Below are 23,287 nucleotides of genomic sequence, written 5' to 3'. Positions count from 1 at the left end.
AAAAGTGACCAAATCCGGATTAGTGCATTTAAGGCCTGAAAACTGACCATTTGGGCAGCAGTTAGTGTTTAGGTCATAACTCACTCAAAAGAGGTCCAATTGACCTGAAATTTTGACCATGAATAGTTAATACCTATATCTACAAGTCTTATGAAGACACAAAATCCCAGAAATGACCATAACTAAGTCAAATGGCTTACACAATTTCGGGCACAAAAACTGCCGAACCAAAAGTGACCTAAAAATTGACCAAATTGTGCACTAAAAGTGCAATCTGTCCAGCTTTAGCAAATTGACCATATCTTGGTCTACACAACTCGGAATGACCTGAAATTTTGCCCCACGTGCAATAAGACATAGAGCTACAATTTTGCTTCTTTGACCAGAAGCTAAAAGCCAAGGGAAATAGGACTTTAAGCTAGACCAATCTAGCACACAAAAATTGAGAATTTGACATTTTGCATACAGTGATGCTTGAAGCATTTTGGCAATGAACGCCAACTTGTAAAAATGGTAAATTGCACTATATTGGCAGCATATTGAGATATAAAATTTGACATATTGATGCTAGAAACAACTTATCCATATTACCTAAAAAGGTCAACATATGCATTGACTTGTGAATTATATAATAGTTAGTAAACTCAAAAGATTGAAGAATTAAACAATTAATTTATAATGTGCCCTAGTTTGCCTAGTTGACTAGTATGGATAGGTTGGCATGCCAATAGGATTCGGACAGCTGTTTTGCAAATGGCTTCATGCCATACTGTGTTTTTACGGTTTATTATGCCGCACTGTGACTTTAATAGCCTACGGCTATACATATTGTGTATTTATTCTTGGCTTATCGCTAGATTGACTATATGGCTTCTTAGCCACACTGTTTGCACACCGGGAGACACTTTGTGACCGATGGTGTGACGGCCCGAGGTACTAGGTACCCAGTGCCAGTATATCCGTTTATCCCGTCTGGTCAGTAGATAGGCTACACGGGCAGTAATTAAAGTACTATTAAATTCAAATGCCTAAATCCAGTCTACTAACATACATCACCACCAAAAATTTGTAAACACTTTATTTACTTTATTTTAGTGTATATTTCTTTATATTTGGCACCACTAAGTAAAATTGCTTAGCGCGTTGCTTTTGTAACGCGTATGTATTAGAGACACTGCTAGGGAGCCCAGCAGACCTACGACCGGGTGAGACATCAGATCTGCACAGGAGTCCAGAGTCATCTGCATTGCATTGCATACATGGTAGGATTTAGGATATCTTATATTTTGTACATTTGTTGTGTATTTGAAATTTAGTCCTGTATTTTATAATGTTATGAAAGCTCTAAGGTTTGTAATATTTTGTACATATTAAATAACATGGAAATTTTCTGTATATATTTAAATTATTATGGACTGTATTATGGAACTGTTTAATGACTGTAAAAGTCTATTGACTTTACTGAGAAATAGAGACTGTGAAATATTTGAGATTTTGATATCATAATATTAAACTGTTTTCAACAGGTTTGGAAGGACAGTTTGTCCTAAATATAGACGGCACCTTGCCAAATTTTTATTACCAGTCTTGAAACACTGATTTTAACAAAGTATGACAATAGTATCAACATGATATGAATATTACATAAATGACTTCTTAAAATCAAATTGAGTTCAAGAAATGAGATAATCACAGACTAGGTGTTCCGGCACGCCGTGTAGCATGCCTTGCTCGGCTATACTGTAGACGGGTGAGGGGTGTTACATTTAGTGGTATCAGAGCACGGTTTAGGCGTTTCTGGACCTAGATAGATTGCACATCATGCATTGCATTATAAGTGTTAAGATGACTCTAATGCAGATCTTTTGATTCGTTTTGTTATTTTGATCAGAATATGGACTCCACATTGCAGAGGGCGGTCGATGAGGAAGTGGAAATTCATGCTCCATCTATGACTGAACCAGGAGACAGGAGGGAACTTGCTCCACCAGTACCAAATGCATCAGCCACATTTCAGCAAATGGATGAGTTCTTTAGACAGATAGCAGGAGTTATGCCACCACCACCACCTCCACATCAAAAATCTCATATGGAGAGACTCAAGAAGTTTGGAGCAGTGGACTTTCTGGGCAAAAGAGAAGATGATTCTGTCACAGCTGAAAATTGGTTGGACAGAACTGGAAGAGTTTTGAAACAACTTCATTGTACTCCAGAGCAGAATTTGGAAGTTGCTGTATCACTACTGCAGGATGATGCATACCAATGGTGGGATACAGTAACTAGTGAGGTGCCACCAGAACAGATAACTTGGGATTTCTTTCTCACTGAGTTCAGAAAGAAGTATGTGGGCAGTGTATACTTGGAAGAGAAAAGAAGGGAGTTTATTACCCTACACCAGAGACAGCTGACAGTGGCTGAATATGAAAGAGAATTTGTCAGACTGAGCCGCTATGGGCGGGAAATAGTCCCTAATGAGGCAGAGAGATGCAAGAGATTTGAGGAAGGACTCAATGATAATATTAAAGTAATGATTACAGCCTTGGGGATTACAGAGTTTGCCAAGTTAGTGGAAGCTGCACTGAAGGTTGAAAAAGTTAGAATGAATGAGCAATGTAAGGGACAGACAGAGAAAGAGGTCGTGGTCGACCAGACATCTTACGCCCTAGTAAGAAATTCAGAGGTTCGCCTACTCAGAGTTTTAGTAGAGCACCAAGTCAGGGTCAGTCACAGAGGCCCAAATCTCAGTTTGCACCAAGGAGAGGCCAGTCCACCCCTTCAATGGCTAGCTCTCCAGGGACAGGGTACAGGGGACCAGCCCCAACGGTATCTGTTGCTTGCCCACATTGCCAAAAATGGCATAAGGGTGAATGTTGGAGGATGACAGGTGCTTGTTTACGGTGTGGATCTACAGACCACCTAGTCCGAGATTGTCCACGCAGAACTGCTACATCCACTCCGGTATCAACTGATAGGCCTGCCCCTCCAGCTCCAAGGGGTAGAAGGCCGGGTAAGGCTGAGGCAGTCGGTACTTCACAAAAACCTATGTCGAGTGCGTGGAGAGAGCGTATGCGAAAAACCAGCCAAAGCCTATGCTATAAGGGCACAGAGGAACAGGATGCTCCGATGTTATCAAGGGTACGTTCTTCCTTTATAATACTTACGTGCATGCATTAGTGGATCTGGATCTACTCATTCATATATTTGTATCAAGTCGCTGTAAAAAGGGAATACGGTGGAGGAAAGTGACCAAGACATCCCGGTCACAAATCCGCTAGGCCACAGTGTGGTAGTAAACAAGGTGTATAAGGGCTGTCCATTGAAGATTCAAGGGAAAGAGTTCTTAGAGACTTAATCGAATCGCTTTCCATGAGTTTGATGTGATTTTGGGAATGGACTGGTTATCCCATGATCAGGCATTAGTAGATTGTAAATTGAAGAGAATCTCTCAAAAGCTGAGAACGAAGAAATAATAGTTGTGGGTGAAAGGATGATTTCTTGTCCAATGTCATCTCATTCTGATTTGCAAGGAGATGGTCGAGAAAAGGGTGTGAAGCCTATCCGCACATGTGGTTGACACTAGGCAGGGTAAACTTGACTTGTCTGACATACCCACAGTAAGGGATTTCTCTGAGGTATTTCCTGAGGAATTGCCTAGTTTGCCACCAGAAAGGGAAGTTGAATTTGCTATTGAGATTATGCCAGGTACAGCTCCAATTTCAATTGCTCCATATAGGATGGCACCTGCTGAATTGAAAGAGTTAAAAATCCAGCTACAAGAATTACTAGACAAGGGGTTCATACGCCCCAGTGTGTCACCGTGGGGAGCTCCGGTACTGTTTGTAGAGAAGAAAGATGGGACACTGAGGTTATGTGTTGACTACCGGCAGTTAAACAGAGTAACAGTGAAGAACAAGTATCCATTGCTTAGAATTGACGATCTGTTTGATCAGTTGAAGGGAGCCGGTGTGTTTTCTAAGATTGATCTCAGATCAGGGTATCATCAGCTAAGGGTTAAGGATGCAGATGTGCCTAAGACTGCATTTAGAACCCGGTATGGGCATTATGAATTCCTGGTGATGTCATTTGGGTTAACAAACGCTCCAGCAGCATTCATGGATCTTATGAACCTTATCTTCCATCCATACTTAGATCGGTTCGTAGTGGTCTTCATTGATGACATCCTGGTGTATTCCAAGGATAAAGCAGAACATGATGAGCATTTGAGAATTGTTCTGCAGACTCTAAAAGAGAAGAAATTGTATGCTAAATTGTCCAAGTGTGAGTTCTGGTTGAATGAGATTGCATTCCTTGGACATGTAGTATCAGCTGAAGGGATTAGAGTGGATCCCAAGAAGATTGAAGCAGTGATGGAATGGAAGCCTCCCAGAAATACAACTAAGATCAGAAGTCTCTTGGGGTTAGCTGGATATTATAGAAGATTTGTAAAGGGATTTTCCCTGATAGCTGCTCCAATGACCAAATTACTTCACAAGAATATGAAATTTGACTGGAATGACAAGTGTCAAGCTAGTTTTGAGAGGCTGAAGGCTATGTTGACAGAGGCACCATTGTTAACACAACCAATGTTTGGAAAAGACTTTTGTAGTCTACAGTGATGCCTCACATAATGGATTAGGGTGTGTACTCATGCAAGAAGGGAAAGTGGTCGCATATGCTTCCAGGCAGTTAAGGCCACATGAAAAGAGTTACCCTACTCAGGATTTAGAGTTAGCAGCAATTATCTTCGCATTGAAGATATGAAGGCATTACTTGTATGGGGAAAAATGCTACATATACACAGACCATAAGAGTCCAAGTATCTCACAACCTGCATGAACTTAATTTGAGACAGAGGCGATGGATTGAATTCCTGAAAGATTATGATTGTGTGATTGACTACCACCCTGGGAAGGCAAATGTAGTCGCTGATGCTTTAAGCAGAAAATCTATTGTAGCATTAAGATCTTTGAATGCCGAACTATCCTTAACTCATGATGGAGTTATTTTGGCTGAGTTGCAAGTGAAGCCAAATCTATTACAACAAATACAGGATGGGCAGAAGACAGATGGGAAATTAATGGCTGTTATGGGCAAAATCACTGAGGGGAAGGAAACTGACTATGAAGTGAAAGAAAATGGGTGCCTGTACTATAAAGATAGAGTATGTGTACCAGATGATAAAGAGTTGAAAACCAGTATTCTGAAAGAAGCACATAACAGTGTGTATGCTATGCACCCAGGAAGCACAAAAATGTACCATGACCTGAAACTCCAATACTGGTGGCCTGGTATGAAGAAGGACATAGTTGACTATGTAACTAGATGCTTGACCTGTCAACAAGTCAAAGCAGAACATCAAGTTCCATCAGGTTTGTTGCAGCCCATAAACATACCTGAATGGAAATGGGACCGAGTCACTATGGACTTTGTCAGTGGTCTACCTCTCACTCAGAAGAAGCATGATGCAGTATGGGTGATTGTGGATAGGTTAACCAAATCAGCACATTTTCTGCCAGTCAGAACTGACTAATCACTGGAAAAGCTAGCAGAATTGTACATCAGTGAGAGAGTTAGACTACATAGAATTCCACTTTCCATTATATCTGATAGAGACCCGAGGTTTACATCTAGATTTTGGAAGAAATTACAAGAATCCTTGGGCACACAACTCCATTTTAGTATGGCTTTTCATCCTCAGATGGATGGACAGTCAGAAAGAATAATCCAGGTAAATTTTGAAACTCATTGAGTTATTGTAAACAATAATTAAACTGATAACGATAATAATAACCGAATATATGTGATAGGTCCTCGAGGATATGCTGAGAAGTTGTGTTATTGAGTTTGAGGGAAGTTGGGATAGATACCTTCCACTGGCAGAATTTGCATATAACAATAGCTATCAAGCTAGCATACAAATGGCACCCTATGAAGCACTGTATGGGAGAAAATGCAGAACACCTGTATGTTGGACTGAATTGGGTGAAGATAAGCTAGTGGGGCTAGACCTGATAAAACAGACAGAGGAAAAAGTGAAACTGATAAAGGCCAATTTGAAAGTTACCTCAGACCGACAGAAATCTTATGCTGACTTGAGGAGAAAAGACATTGAGTATGAAGTTGGCGAGAAGGTATTTCTCAAAGTATCACCGTGGAAGAAAGTGCTGAGATTCGAGAAAAAGGAAAAATTAAGCCCTAGGTTCATTGGCCCATATAAAGTTATTGAACGTGTGGGACCAGTAGCCTACAGGTTAGCCTTACCACATGAGCTGGACAAGATACATAATGTGTTCTATGTCTCGATGCTCAGAAGATATAGATCAGATCCTTCACATGTCATCTTAGCAAAAGAAATTGTGGTACAACCTGACCTGACATATGAAGAAGAACCAATTAAAATCTTGGCACGAGAGGTAAAAGAGCTCAGAAATAAGACAATTCCACTAGTGAAAATCCTATGGAGACACCACAACACGGAAGAGGAAACATGGGAGAGCGAGGAGACAATGAGACAACAGTTCCCTCAGCTCTTCACATCAGGTAAATTTCGAGGACGAAATTTTTATTTAGAGGGGAAGAGTTGTAACATCCTCCCTATACGTGTTCTGTACGTTCTATTGCTCCAGTAGTCAAATAACAGTCCAGGCAAGTCAGTATGTCTGGAACTACACTTCGGTGATAGTGAACAGACATATAATGATGAAATAAATAAAAATAAAATACAAGAAAAATCAAATAAAAATGAAAGAGAGAAAACGAAGCTAAGTTAAACGAGCCGGCACCGCAGCGATGGGTGATCGCACCGGGAAGGCCGTTGCCGACCCTTGGACCACGGGGAACCCTCTGAATTTAATTTTGAGACATAAATAAAGGTTTATTGAAATGTAATTGACACTAGAAATATCAAAGAAAAATTAATAGATTAGTACAAAGAAAAATAAAAAATCGAGAAACAAACAAAAATCGGTGTTACCGAAAAATCGGGAATATAACCCGAAGTGGGGTATTTTGGTCATTTGACACCTAGTGTTGCCTTTTGACCTCAATGTCCATTAAAAATAAATGATATTACACTTTAGAAATGTCATGAAAAATTAAATTGTGATACATTATGTAAATTGTGAAAGAAAGGAGGTAAATGTGTAAATAAAGGAAACTTAGTATAATTAAACATTAAACCATTATTAGTGCTCCACTAACTATAATATAAAGTACATAAAATAAACATTAGTGGGCAGAAATGGGTCATCTTCAACCTTGAGAAAAAGCTTTCCGAATTGCTCCTCCCAAAAACCTCCATGGCCACCATGTATGAAGCTTTCTCTCTCCATCATCAAGCCCTCATTTTCACTTGCTTCCTTCATTAAAGCTTGCCTATTCACCTTGGGGAAGATATTGGCAACAAGAAAAACCAGATTTGGTGAAGTTTTGATAAGCATCAAAAGTTGTAAGTGTCCAAAACCTCTCCCTTGCTTTAGTAAAGCTTGTGTTTAGGTTGAGGTGAGTGTTTTGGTGAAGAGAAATGAAAGAAATAGTGAGAAATGGACTTGTCCATTTTTGGTAGCCATGAACCCTTGTTGAGCTTGAGTTATTTTTACTTCTAATGAATGAAAATGAAGGTTGATTAATTCAAATGAAAATTGTAGAAGTTTGTATTTAAGTATGTGCATGTAGTGTTTAGATTAAAGGTGTGAAATGGAACCTTGATGCCTTGAGCAAACTGCCATGTTTGGCAGCCCCTAATAGATTGAATTTGTGTGTGAACATGTGTTTATTAATGATATATGTTAATGTTAAATTGTGGGCAGCAAGTGTAAGTGATATTGAAGTATGAATTTGTTGAAGTTTATGTGTAATATTAACATTAAAGTATGTTGAATTTTGGTGGAAGTGAATGTTGAATTTAATGATGAATTGTGTGCATTGAGCACTTGAACATTCTACCCAGAATTGTTGCTGAAATTGTGTACATTATATGTATAGAAGTGTTGTTGATTGAATATTGTAGTAATGAGGAGGAGAAGGAACATCAAATTGGGAGTGTGTGTGCTTTGTGCAGGTTGTGTATTGAAGGCATCACCTAAATTAGGCCATAAGTGCCAAACTGTGAACCCAATTGGTATGAGGCCAATATGGGGTGAAACTAGACACCAAATAGGCCAACTTTCATGTAGAAATGTTGCCAAAATTCTGCCTAGAAACTGACATGAAAAAGTGACCAAATCCGGATTAGTGCATTTAAGGCCTGAAAACTGACCATTTGGGCAGCAGTTAGTGTTTAGGCCATAACTCACTCAAAACAGGTTCAATTGACCTGACATTTTGACCACGAATAGTTAAGACCTATATCTACAAGTCTTATGAAGACACCAAAGCTCAGAAATGACCAGAATCAAGTCAAATGGCTTCCACAAGTTCGGGCACAAAAACTGCCGAACCAAAAGTGACCTAAAAATTGACCAAATTGTGCACTAAAAGTGCAATCTGTCCAGCTTTAGCAAATTGACCATATCTTGGTCTACACAACTCGGAATGACCTGAAATTTTGCCCCGCGTGCAATAAGACATAGAGCTACAATTTTGCTTCTTTGATCAGAAGCTAAAAACCAACGGAAATAGGACTTTAAGCTAGACCAATCTAGCACACAAAAATTGAGAATTTGACATTTTGCATACAGTGATGCTTGAAGCATTTTGGCAATGAACGCCAACTTGTAAAAATGGTAAATTGCACTATATTGGTAGCATATTGAGATATAAATTTTGACATATTGATGCTAGAAACAACTTATCCATATTACCTAAAAAGGTCAACATATGCATTGACTTGTGAATTATATAATAGTTAGTAAACTCCAAAGATTGAAGAATTAAACAATTAATTTATAATGTGCCCTAGTTTGCCTAGTTGACTAGTATGGATAGGTTGGCATGCCAATAAGATTCTGACAGCTGTTCTGTAAATGGCTTCATGCCATACTGTGTTTTTACGGCTTATTATGCCGCACTGTGACTTTAATAGCCTACGGCTATACATATTGTGTATTTATTCTTGGCTTATCGCCAGATTGACTATATGGCTTCTTAGCCACACTGTTTGCACACCGGGAGACACTTTGTGACCGATGGTGTGACGGCCCGAGGTACTAGGTACCCAGTGCCAGTATATCCGTTTATCCAGTCTGGTCAGTAGATAAGCTACACAGGCAGTAATTCAAGTACTATTAAATTCAAATACCTAAATCCAGTCTACTGACATACAGCACTACCAAAAATTTGTAAACACTTTATTTACTTTATTTTAGTGTATATTTCTTTATATTTGGCACCACTAAGCAAAATTGCTTAGCGCGTTGCTTTTGTAACGCGTAGGTATTGGAGACACTGCTAGGGAGCCCAACAGACCTACGACCGGGTGAGACATCAGATCTGCACAGGAGTCCAGAGTTATCTGCATTGCATTGCATACATGGTAGGACTTAGGATATCTTGTATTTTGTACTTTTGTTGTATATTTGAAATTCAGTCCTGTATTTTATAATGTTATGAAAGCTCTAAGGTTTGTAATATTTTGTACATATTAAATAACATGGAAATTTTCTGTATATATTTAAATTATTATGGACTGTATTATGGAACTGTTTAATGACTGTAAAAGTCTATTGACTTTACTGAGAAATAGAGACTGTGAAATACTTGAGATTTTGATATCATAATATTAAACTGTTTTCAATAGGTTTGGAAGGACAGTTTGTCTTAAATATAGACGGCACCTTGCCAAATTTTTATTACCAGTCTTGAAACACTGATTTTAACAAAGTATGACAATAGTATCAACATGATATGAATATTACATAAATGACTTCTTAAAATCAAATTGAGTTCAAGAAATGAGATAATCACAGACTAGGTGTTTCGGCACGCCGTGTAGCATGCCTTGCTCGGCTATACTGTAGACGGGTGAGGGGTGTTACACACACACTTAGGGTTATAGGCTCATTTGCACACTGCCCTTTGCATGCCTCTCAAACACCAAATCAAACACACATTCACCAATTATATCTTCACTTTCCCAAACCATTTTGCATTTGGTACTAACCATAACCATTCATTACTTTACATTATAGGTCAACTTGGATAGAATATAACAACTTCACAATACACCAAATGCAATCATAATTCACAAAGTCCAAACCCAACAATATATACATATAAACACTCCTAATTATTACACATACTTCCATCATCAAATTACATACCTTATCACTACTATTTCATATACATATGCTACCATTTTTTTTGTACCATACTTCAACAATATTTCATGAACTTAAACATTACCAATCTTCGTTATGAGGTTGCCCAAGTAACACATTCACATCAAACTTCCATTTTCATTTTTCAAGCTTACCATTCAAACTTTATACATGGAAATCAACTTCAATATATTTAAACACTTAAATCAGTACCCCAAATCACCAAATACATGAAGAAAACAAATTAACATATTGAACTTCCATGGCTGCCGAAATGGAGCATCAATCTAACTCATCAAAACTTTAACTTTTTTTCCATAAATCAACTCACCATAACCTTAATTACAATCTTAATGAAACAAGAAATGAAAACACCCACTTACCTCTTTTGAAGCTTCTTAAAAACTCACCAAAACTTTTCTTTCTTGCTCCTTAATTGCTGCCCAAGGTGTGTAGATAACTTTTAATGAAGAGAACTTGCAAGAACTTTGGCTTAATCATTGAGATGGGAGCATGCAAATGGGGCGGCCATGGATGAGAGCTTGGGAGAGAATTTTGGCTGTTTTGAAAATGAGAGGTTGAAGATGAAGTTTCTACCCACAATTGTGATATTTTAATTTCCACTAACTTCACTTAGTGGAGCACTAAGTTTGGTTAAAGATTAATTAATCCAATGTTTCCAAATTTGTAATTTTACCTCATTTCTTTTACTATTTAAATTATGTACCACCACTTTAATTTTCATGATATTTTTAAGGTTTAATATCATTTATTTTTAATGGACATTTAGGTCAAAAAGCAACTCGGGGTGTCAAATGACCACAATGCCCCTATTCGGGTTGTATTCCCGATTTTTCGGTAACACTGATTTTTGTCAGTTTCTCGATTTCTCATTTTTCTTTGTACTAATTAATTAATTTTTCTTTGACATTTCTAATGTCATTTATACTTCAATAGATGTTTATTTAAGTCTTAAAAATATTTTCCAGGGTTCCTCGCAGTCCAGGACTAGTCAACGGTCCACATCGCAACTTCCCGGTGCGGTCACCCATCGCTACGGTTTTCGGCTCGTTTAACTTAGTTACATTTCATTGTTATTATTTTTTCTTTGTTTTTCTTGTATTTTCCTCTATTGTATTCATTATTTTATATCTCCTCACTAACATTTAAGTGTAGTTCTAGGCATCCTAGCTGTTCAGACAAACACTGGTCACCGGAACAGTAGAATGCACCACCGAATATAGGGTTGTTACAAGTATACTTAATGAATTACCGAACTTCGCCTACCAATAATCCATTAAATGCACTACAAGGGATTTTAAAACAATTTTATCTCTTTTGAAGGTGGCGAGCATTTTTTATAGGAATTAAAAACTTTTAACTGAAGTTTAAAACCTAAGTAAAATGTTTGATAAATTCTATTTTTCGCAGTTTTTGTATAAATTTCGGCAGAGTGCCGGCTATAATTGAGAAAAGCTAGTTCTTCAAAACCTGTGAAAATACTCCCAATAATTTCATTTCTCAACCCCAACTGCTAATATATTCTCAAATCAATACAATTCAACCAAATTCAATTCAAGATTCACAACTCAAAATTTTTCTTTTCAAAATAATTCGATAGACTCATAAACATTGCATTAAATTAAATTTACATACACAAGTCTTAATTTACAAAAGGAAAATAAAAATTAATATTATTACAAACTTTAATGTACAACTGCTCATCTAACTACTTAGATACATATGAACAAAAGATTATTTACATCAAGTCAAATTTACAAGGGTATAAATAAATACCCATATAAAAAGTCAGTGTAGTCTTATCAACAGCAGCTCACTCTGCTGCTTTCTCCTTGCTTCTATCTGCGACAGCAAAAGAAGCTATCGCTGAGTATATTTTACTCATTGGTGCACAACAAAATTTAAAAAACTGAACATAAACCATTCATTGCCAAATCATAATTTAAACATTACATAATTACATTTCACAATTTCCAAATCACATTTATAACAAATCACAATTTAAATATTTCATAATTTTCAAAGCTCAATATAACATAAATTTGGTCAAACAATTTAATAAACACTGTGTTGCCAATCAATAATACAACTAAGGCCATGACACAAAATTTCCAAACATGCCGTGTTGTACACCATGACAAGGCAAACTCACCCCACTAATCAAAATCAATGAGGGAGGTGGCTAGCTAGCTAATGAGTACTCATCCAAACTCACCTCAAACTGGCAAGCTAGAGAGGTAGGAATATAATCAAATATCAAACTCAATCCCATAAGTGGAGGAGGAACATATTAAGAGACTGCCACACCAAGTGTGAATAAAAAACAATTTAAAACTATGATGTTCAATTATAATTGATACAACAATCAAACAAACTTTATTTCAAATCTTCATTTCTAAAGTAGGCAACACACAAATTCTCAAATAAAATTTCCAAGGCCATAACCACATTCAAAACCATATTGTTCAAATATTTCATACAAATCAATAAATAATTTTCATTCCAAATTTCCATTGTAAAATAGGCAACACAATATTTAGAAATTCATAATGAACAAAACACATTCACAATGTATAACAAATCAATTTTCATTGTGAAAACTATAATTTAAAAATTTGTGTTCACAAACCTGATGTGAGTCGCCTCTAGGCCTCGACTCAGTTTGCCCTATCCTTTTCCAAATCTTTTTCAACTGAAATATGCAATTTACAATGTTTTAGTGTCTTATCTCATAACAAATCCAATAATTTATTTCATACTTATTTTATTGTATCTCTACATAGGCCTATTGGCATTTTCTAAACTTTGTATTTCGGGATTACTATTCATGGTACTATTCTAGTCAAAATATTGACTTTCATATGCTTAATAGGTATGTGGATTCCAATTACACCCACATACCACATTTTGGGTGCCTAATTTGTTGGTTTTGGTTGCCATTTCAATTTTTAAGTCTCCTATGAGAAAATTCAATTTTTTCAGTTTTGGTACCCTATATTGCACTGTTCCATTGGTCTAATTTCTATGGAAATTTGGCTAAGTGTCCTTTATCAAAGTTGTTCCTTATTGTCTTATCATTAATTCACTTTTCGAATCACTCCATTTGGGGTTTTGTAGCCCAAGATATGGCCATTTAACTAAGGCTGGCTGGATTGGTGTTACCTAGAATTTTTGGACATTTTACTAGTTCTGGCAGTTTTGGACAACTAAGTTTGGGTGGCAAAATGACTTGGTTATGGGCAGAATTTGGGTTGGCATTCTTTATGAAAGTTGTATTTCTATGTCATACCTTTCCAATGCCACAAAAATCAGGTCATTTGGACTTGTCTAGGCCAATTTATGGCTAAATGAACAAACACTATTCATTTAGTTATTTTTGTACAATGGCAGTGCATATTACTCGGATTTGACCTAATTGTTCACTATCTAAATATCATTTTCTGGGCATGGTCTCTAAATGGAAATTGTGTTTTTATGTGTCTAATTTCATTCCCAACTGGCCTCATACCAATTGGGTTAGCAGAATTTCAGTTTTGGTCCCTGAAATGGACCTTGGTCAAACTGCCAGATTGGGACCCTTCACTAATTCGAATCGCACTTCATTTTCACTCATTCAAACACATTCCAAATGACTCAAAAAGACCATTTCAAACCTTAATTAGGTTAAAATACATCAATTTACTAATTTCTCAAATTTCCTTCTCAAAACCCTAAGGGTCAAGAACCCTAATTATGTAATTCATGCAATTAATGAGACTAAGGTGTACAATCAACATCAATACACTAATCTAAGCTTAAATATAATTTTAATTTCATCAAACTAAATCAAACCCTAGTGGATCTAATGGTGGCCAAAATTTTCCCATGGTTCAATTCATAGAATTTTTCAAAGTTTTCATGAAATTTTATTAAGCATAACTTAAATTCAATCAATTTTTACTAAAGAAGAGGATTAAATTATTTACCTCACTTGAAGAATTTCAAACTTCTTAAATCCTTCACCTTTCTTCAATTTCTTTCTCTCTATCTTCTTTTCATGAGTAATTTAAAAGTTTTCTAGGGTTCAAGGTTAAAAATTATGGGAGAATTTCAAGTTTTTCAAGCTTGAATAACTCATCAATGGTGGAATTTCATGGAGGTGAGAGAGAGAAGTGGGACAGGAGAAAGTGCCACAGGAAAGAAGAAAATGAATATAGAAAGTTGGTTTTTTTTTTTTTTTTGTACATTTGACTTTTATTTGTGTGTAATTATCCACCTTTTTCCATAATTAAGAAAATTTAATTATTATCTCATGGTGATATCACTATAATGATATCATAATTCTCTTTTTAATTTCTTTTCTTTTCCTTTGCTTTCTTAATACTTCTTTAATTTAATTCCATATTTCAAAATTTTTATTTCTAAAACTTTATTAGACAGCTAGGTCATGAGTCACCTCTAGGGGTGAATTGATCAATTTGCCCCTCACCGGATTGATCCGGTTTGTAAATAATCTGGTATTTCTTCCGGAGTATTGACCTAATTATTTACTCTACATATCAACTCTTTTATATGATTTTCTCTTTTCCACTAGGTTCGCAATAGTCCTTAGGATCACGGCATCACATTTTTCGATTCAGAATTCGGATTAAGAGTGACCTCGCAGTCACTTCCCGGGAAGATCACCCATCGCTGTGATCCTCAGCTCATTTAACTTTTTATGCTTTATTTTTCTTATTTATACTTAACCTTCTATTACTCACTATTTATTTTCATTCAGGGTTTTTCTAGGTGTCTTAAACATAGTTCTAATCCTCTTAACTATTCGGACCGACTAGTCACCGGAACAGTAAATTACACATAGCTATGTATATAGGGGTGTTACAATTCTCTCCCCTTTAAAAGAAATTTTGTCTGTAAAATTTTACCCAATATTCATCCTAAAATAGTTATACATTTATTTTTCTCATGTCTTTTATATATTTTCCCTATCACACCTTACCCCTCTGTAAGGCATAACATGATCCTGTAAAATACCTAATGAACTACCGAACTTCACCAACCAATAATTCATTAAGTACACTACAAGGGATTTTAAAACTATTTTCTTGCATTTTGGAAGTGGTGAGCATTTTGGTAGGAATTAAAATCATTTATTCAAAGCTTAAAAACTAGTAAAAATTTTTGTCCAATTTTTATTTTTCTGCCAATTTTATAAAAATTTTGACAGAGTTCTGTTTGTATTTGGAGAAAACAGTTCTTCAAATACCTAAAAAAACACTTCCAATAATTTCCTCAACTCCTAACCTCATTTCACAAATTATCAAAACTCATAATAACATAATTTAGTCAAATAATTTAATAAATACAGTGTTGCCAAGTTATACACAACTTAAGCCATGATACAAAATTTTTTATGAATGCCGTGTTGTACACCACGACAAAGCAATCTACAACCCCACTAATCGAAATCAATGAGGGAGGTGGCTAGCTAGCTAATGAGTACTCATCCGATTTACAACCTCAACTGGTAAACCAGAGAGGGAGGAAAATAATCGATCTCACCCCATAAATGGAGGAGGAATAATAAGGCACTGTCATGCTAAGTGTGAATAAAAAATCTATTTCAAACATTTTATTCAAATAATTCATAAGGAATCCGATAGATTTCCAAAGTCATAGTTTCATTCACAAAGTGGCAACACAATTCATTATTAACACAAAATTTTTATAAATCATACCAAATCAAATTTTCAATGACAAAATACTCAAATAAGATTTATTGTGCACAAACCTGACGTGAGTCGCCTCTAGGCCTTGACTCAGTCTCTCAGACCTTCCAAGTCTTTTTCAGCTGAAACACACAGTTTCACAGTGTTTCAGTACTATAACTTAGCATAAATCCAAAAATAAATTTAACTTCACTTTTACCTAGCTTATATCTGCTAAACTCGACGTTTTTGAAATTTTTGTGTTTCGGGTTACTATTCACTTCACTATTCAAGTCAAATTGTTGACTTTCTAAGGCTTAATAGGTATGGGAATTTCAACTTCACCTACATACTACATTTTGGTCACCAAACTTGTTGGTTTTGGTCATTTTCTCAAAACTTAAGTCTTTTAGGCAAAATTGTCAATTTTCAGTTTTGGTGTCTAAGGTTGCACTGTTCCATTGGTCACTTTACTGTTGGAATTTGGCAAAACTTTCTTACATATAAAATGTTCCCTAATGTCTTAAGTTTATTCGCCTTTTTGAATCACTCCAATTGGAGTTTTGTAGCTCAAGTTATAGCCATTTGAACCATGGCTGCCAAATTGGTCTCAATCCAGAATTCTGGGCAATATTTGGTGCTGGCAGTTTTGGGTCACCAACTTGGGGTGGCAAAATGACTTAGTTAATGGCATAATTTGGGTTTGTGTTCTTCATGAAAGTTTTAGGTCTATATCTCATCTAACCACTGGTAAAATTTCAGGTCATTTAGACCTTCCTAGCTCAAGTTATGACCAAATGAACAAACACTATTCATTTGGTCAATTTGTACAGGGCAGCTTGCAATTTTCTAACTTTGGTCAATTTGTTCACTAGGTTTTGGTCACTTTTTGGGCATGCTTCCTAAATGAAAATTGTGTCATTTAGTATCTATTTTCATTCCCAATTGGTCTCATACCAATTAGACTTGTAAAATTTCATTTTTGGTCCTTCAAAGTTGACTTGGTCATGCTGCCAACAACATGACCATACTCCATCCGAATTTGGCTTTGATTCAAACACTTCTAACACAATTAGGTCACAAATGATCATTTTTCACTTCAAATTAGGTCAAAGACACCATTTACAAGTTTCTCACATTTTTGTCTCTTACCCTAAGTGTCCCAAAACCCTAACTTACTAACTTGTTGCATTTAACTAATTTCAAAGCTTTTAATTATAATCATTCATCTAATTAAGGTTCATATACTCCTTCCAATCCAACAAACCATGCAACAATACCCTCATGCCCAAGCTGGTCGAAAATCATTCATAGTCCCTCTACAAATTTTTCTTTTCATTTTATGTTTATTGACAAGTTAATCAAACTATAAACACAACTACTAAATCTCAAACTTTCAAATTGATGTGCTTACCTCACTTGAATTTGAATTCTCTAATTTCCCTCTTCTTTTCTTCTTTCTTTGATGACCAAGCTTCTTCTCAAGTGGCTAAAACAAGTTCTAATGAGGTTTCTATGGGAGCTATTGAGGTTTAATGAAGGATTGTAAGCTTGAGAGCAAGCTTTAATGGATGACCATTCATGGAGGAGTGAGGGTGAGTGGACGGCAACTTGATAAGGAACAAGACTTTTGATCTTTTTTTATTTCTTCCTTTTCTTTTGTTTTTATGTCTTTAGGAAGACCAAAAGTCTAATTAATTAAATATATTAATTATTATTTTTATGGTATCATGCATGATGTCATCACCTTTTTAACTTTTTCATTTTCTTTTTTTTTCTATTTATTTTTCTATTAGTTCTTTAATTTAATTCTCGATTCCAAAATTTTCTTTTCTCCAATTTTATTTGACAGTTAGGTTAGGAGTCAGCTCTCGGGGTCAATTGACCAAATTGCCCCTCGCCGATTCAACCCGGTTTGTAATTAATTCAATATTTCTTCCGGTTCTCTGACCTAATTATTTGACTGACTTAATAGTTCTTTTTCGTGATTTTCTCTTTTCCACTATGGTTATAATGGTCCTAAAGATCGCAGCGTCACATTTTACGGTTCAAAATTTGAGTTTAAATTGACTTCGCAGTTATTCCCGAGAAGGTCACCCATCGCTGTGACTCTCGGCTCATTTAACTTCTTATGTTCTGTTCTTCTTATTTATACTTAACCAATTGGCAATTACTAATTATTTGTGTTTATAGCTTCTCTAGTTCTCTTAAGTGTAGTTCTAATCTCCTTAATTGTCTGGACCGACTCCGGTCATCGAAACAGTGAAATATACCAAGCTATACAAATGGGGGTGTTACATTCCCGTAGCTTCATAATCTAAATAATGATCCATAACTCCTTAACCAAATGTATATATTTATTTCTTAGCTGCTTCACCTCATATACTAAGATCGCTATGAGTTTCCCCATCATACGTTGAATTTAAATTCATTTTAATTTTAGAGGTAAGTGATTGCATCAAATTATATAGATATTTAAGGTTAACATGTATTGCATTTTGTTAGCATTTAATATCATTTTATGTTTATTTTTATATGTTTTCATTATTATTTTAGAAAATATGTTAATCCAACTCAATTCATTGATTTTTATATTTTATCAGGTGTTTTTATGTGATTCTAGAATCAAGGACAAGTTTGAAAGAGATTTGGAGGTGAAAACATGAAGAATACAGTGCAAAAAACATTACACGGGCTGTGTAACCCACCCCGTGTAACTTCCTGGATCTCGCGTAACTCTCTGGACTGAAGAAAACGTGAAAAATGAAGTGGCAGAAATTTACACGGGGCATGTATCACTACACTACCCGTGTAAATTCCCCCAACAGTAATTCTGATGTGACTTTTCTTCGCTCCAACTCGACCCGGATGGACTCCTAATGCTTCTAGGACTCTGAAATTAGGGTTTTTACACCAGATATAAATAAAACAAGTCAGGAATTGAGGGAAGAGAGAGAATTTACATCCAAATAGGAGAATTAACATTCAAGGAGGCACATCAACCTCAAGGGAGGCAAGGGAGAAACAAGATCTGCAAGATTGCTAGAAGGGATTTTCAGCTGAAGTTCCAAAAGTCCAAGGCTGCAACTCTCTTTCTGGGTTCTTTCACTCTATTTTCTTCTCATGTATTCTCTTTGTCTTTTTATAAACCTGATTGTAAAGCTCACCATGGTTGAGTAGGTTCTTTATTCTAGGGTTAGGGTGTAGGATTCTTAATTTCATTATGGATCTGGTTTGATCTTATTTAATACATTGGAAATTTTATTCTTTGATTTAATTTCTTGTGATCTTAATGCATGCTATGTGTTGGTACCCACTTAGTATTGATTATAGATATTAATTGAAGGACTGAAAGGTGAAGATTAATATTAGAAAATCAAGATTTTGAACCTAGGAAATCTGACCTAGAGATAGGTTAATGACCTTTGTAGAGTTCCAAAATTAATCAAAGATCTTAAAGGATTTTAATTAATTTAATCACCATGAAAGTAGGATTTATGTTAATTAAAATACACCTTGAGTGCCTTGAGAGAGGACTTAAGATAACTTAGGATTAATTTCTATCAAGGTAATAATCTCCCAATTATTGAATGAATTAGATTGATTCCATAAATTATTGAAGTGTGAACCCCTAGCTCTAGAATGCCTTTGTCCATAAGTATTTTATTTTAGTTAATTATTTAGATTTTATTTCTTTCAATTTAGATCTAATTATTATTTCTCTACAAATCGATCATCTAGATAATTAAAATCACTATAGTTTGGTACTCAACACGGTCTTCGTGGGAACGATACTCTACTCATCACTTTATTACTTGTTAGCGATCCGTGCACTTGTGTGGTTGCATTGGAGGGTATGGTCGAAAGTTATTTTAAGAGACTGGTGGTTGAGCTTGTCAGGTGATAGAGTGTACATCACCTTCCTTCTTCTTTCCAAAACTAGCAGTTTTCTTTGCAGAGTTTTCTCCAAGTCAACTCCTGTAATCTTCTTAACCTGAGGTTAGCTTCGATTCTTTCACCGGCCTGGATAATGTCAAAAAAGCTATTGGACGTGTTTCCTATCATTAAATTGAAATACGGGGCCTTCAGGGTTTCGATGAATAGAGAGCAAAGCTCATTATCAGTAACTGGAGGATATACCTCAGCTGCCTTCTCTCTCCATCTCTGTGCATATTCCTTAAAGCTCTCCTTCTCTTTTTGCACTAGATTTTGAAGGTCTCTTCGTGTCGGGGTGACATCGCAGTTGAACTTGTATTGCTTGAGGAAAGCATCAGCCAAATCTTTCCAGGAGCATAGTTTGCTCCTATCCAGTTGTATGCACCATCGCAGGGCGCCCCTGGAGAGGCTTTCGTGAAAGAAATGGACCAAAAGTCTGTCATCTTCAGTGAGGGCAGATATCTTGGCTATGTAAGTGGCCAAATGGATGCGGGGTCTGAATTTCCAGTATACTTGTCAAAGTCCAGAACTTTGAACTTAGGTGGTACCACTACATCCAGTACCAATATCAGTGAAGATACATCAACTGAGCCATACATGTTCAGACCTTCTATAGCTATTAGTCTTTCCTCTAGAGCAGACAACTTCTCGCTTTCTTTTTCTATAACACCCCTATTTGTATAGCCTGGTATATTTCACTGTTCTGGTGACCGGTGTTGGTCCGGACAATTAAGAAGATTAGAACCATATTTAAGACAACTAGAGAAACCATAAAAACAAATAATTAGTAATGTTCAATTAGTTAAGTATAAATAAGAAAAACAGAACATAAGAGGTTAAACGAGCCGAGAGTCACAGCGATGGGTGACCTTCTCGGGAACGACTGCGAAGTCATTTTAAACTCAAATTTCGAAACGTAAAATGTGACGCCGCGGTCCTTAGGACCCTTATGAACATAGTGGAAAAGAGAAAATCATGAAAAAGAATTGTTAAGCCAGTCAAATAATTAGGTCAGGGAGCTAGAAGAAAAATGAAATTATTTGCAAACCGGGATGAACCGGCGAGGGGCAATTTGGTCAATTGACCCCGAGAGCTGACTCCTGACCTAACTGTCAAATAAAATCGGAGAAAAGAAAATTTCGGAATCGAGAATTAAATTAAAGAACTAATAGAAAAATAAATTAAAAAAAAAGAGGAAAATGAAAAAGTAAAAAGGTGATGACATCATGCATGATGCCATAAAAGGTATAATTAATAAAATAATTAAATGGGATTTTGTGGTCTTCCATAAGCTAAAATACATAAAAGAAATAAAAAGAAAAAAAAATCATTTTGGGTCATCTTTTTTTCCTTATTGCCGCCTCCCATCTCCCTCTCCCTCACCATTGATGAACCTCCATTAAAGCTTGTCTTCAAGCTTTAAAACCCTTACCAAATCCCAAATTTTTTCATAATCACTTCATAAAACCTTATTTCCTTCCCTTGAGAAAGAAAATTAACAAGAAAGAAAGAAGAAAAGAGGAGAAAAAAAATTGAAGATTGGATATCAAAGTGAGGTAAGCAATCTAAATTGAAAATTTTAGTTTATTGGTTATGTTTATGGTTTGAGTAACCTAGAAATTTAGTTAAAATCAAAAGAAAACAATTGTAGAGGACCAAAGGAAATTTTAGCCAGCCATGGATGTATGAGAATATGATGTGTTTTGAATGAATTAAAATTGTTAGTAAGCTTGTATGAAAGTGGTAGTAAGATTGAAATACTTAATTGTGATTAAATGCAATAAATTAGGGTGATTAGGGTTTGGAGGCCTAGGGTTTTGAGGCAAAATTTGGAGAAATGAGTAAATGGTGTGTTTGACCTATTGTGAAGTGAAAAATGGTCAATTGTGACCAAATGAGTTGTGTTTGAATTGTTGGAATTGAAGTTAAATTCGGAGGATATAACTAAGTCAACTTTGAAGGACCAAAACTGAAATTTTACAAGTCCAATTGATATAGTATCAACTGGAGATGAAAATAGACATAAAATGACACAATTTTCATTTAGGAATGATGCCCAAAAACTGACCAAAACTTAGTGAACAAATTGACCAAAGTTGAATAAGAGCAGTCCGCCACTGTACAAACTGACCAAATAAACAGTGTTTGTTCATTTGGTCATAACTCGAGCTAGGCAGGTCAAATTGACCTGAAATTTTACCAGTGGTTAGATGGGATATATACATAAAACTTTCATTAAGAACACAAGTCCAAATTCTGCCAGCAACCAAGCCATTTGGCCACCCCAATTTGGTGACCCAAATCTGCCAGCACCAAAATTACCCAAAAAATCAGGGTTGTTTTCCATCCGACAGCCCTGGTTCAAATGGCCATAACTTGAGCTAAAAAACTCCAATTGGGGTGATCCAAGAATGAGAATAAACTTAAGACATTAAGGAACATTTTCTATGAAGGAAGTTTTGTCAAATTCTAACAGTAAAATTACCAATGGAACAGTGCAACTTGGAGCACCAAAACTGAAAATTTGACAGAGGGGTGTGACATGTTTTAGTGGTATCAGAGCATGGTTTTTCAATAAATTTTGACTATGTGTTTGAACATTTTATTGATAAGTACAACTGCTCAAGTGTCTTTAATTGATACATATGACATATTTACATCATGAATATGCACTAACGGAGGTCAACCTCCTTGTGTTTGATCTCAGGAAGTAGAAAATTTTGGAAAATGGAATGGAAGGAGGAGATCATTCCGAAGAACAATCTGTTGAGGCTGAGGTTCAAGGGGAAGCCCCAGCACTCCAGAACGTGAGTGGGTCAGCCACTCCAGCTCCTGCTCCAGCACCGCAGTTTCCTGCTCAATTTGTACAGCAGATGGCTGCGTTCTTCCAGCAAATGGCGGGTAATGTGCCACCCCAAGCTCAAATGCCAGTACCTGTAGCACAACCACAGCCCTCAGCTCGGCAGTATGAAAAATTGATGAAATTTGGGGCCACCGAGTTTAAAGGCACTGTGGATCCACTGGAGGCAGAACAGTGGTTGGAAAGAATGGAACGAGTTTTCAGAAAACTACAGTGTACGGAAGAGATGAAGTTCGAGTATTCTGTTTCCTTGTTGCAAGGGGATGTGTATGAATGGTGGAAGACCATCCTCCACAGCCTAGTAGAACCTCCAGTCCTTACTTGATCAGACTTTTCGAGGGAGTTTTGACAGAAATGGGTTCCCGATGCATATGTGGACATGAAGTTGCAAGAATTCCTGAGTTTGAAACAAGGGGACCGAACCATAGCAGAATATGAGAGAGACTTCTCAAGGTTAAGCCACTATGCTGGAAGCTTAGTCTCCAACCCCAGAGACAGATGTAAGAGGTTTGAGTTCGGATTAA

The sequence above is a fragment of the Hevea brasiliensis genome, chromosome 2, assembly GCF_030052815.1.
Source record: "Hevea brasiliensis isolate MT/VB/25A 57/8 chromosome 2, ASM3005281v1, whole genome shotgun sequence".
NCBI lineage: Eukaryota > Viridiplantae > Streptophyta > Magnoliopsida > Malpighiales > Euphorbiaceae > Hevea > Hevea brasiliensis.
The sequence above is the reverse complement of the archived record's forward strand: the minus strand, read 5'-3'. Positions refer to the sequence as shown.